Here is a 233-nt window from a genome sequence, read left to right as displayed (position 1 = left end):
GTGTAGTTTAATCCAGGGTATAGTAGTTTAATCCAGCGTGTAGTTTAATCCAGGGTATAGTAGTTTAATCCAGAATATAGTTTAATCCAGGGTATAGTAGTTTAATCCAGGGTATAGTTTAATCCAGGGTTTAGTTTAATCCAGGGTATAGTTTAATCCAGGGTATAGTTTAATCCAGGTTATAGTTTAATCCAGGGTATAGTTTAATCTAGGGTATAGTTTAATTCAGGGTC

The sequence above is a fragment of the Austrofundulus limnaeus genome, unplaced genomic scaffold (genome assembly GCF_001266775.1).
Source record: "Austrofundulus limnaeus strain Quisiro unplaced genomic scaffold, Austrofundulus_limnaeus-1.0 Scaffold1814, whole genome shotgun sequence".
In the NCBI taxonomy this organism is placed as follows: Eukaryota; Metazoa; Chordata; class Actinopteri; order Cyprinodontiformes; family Rivulidae; genus Austrofundulus; species Austrofundulus limnaeus.
This window is presented reverse-complemented; position numbering follows the sequence as displayed.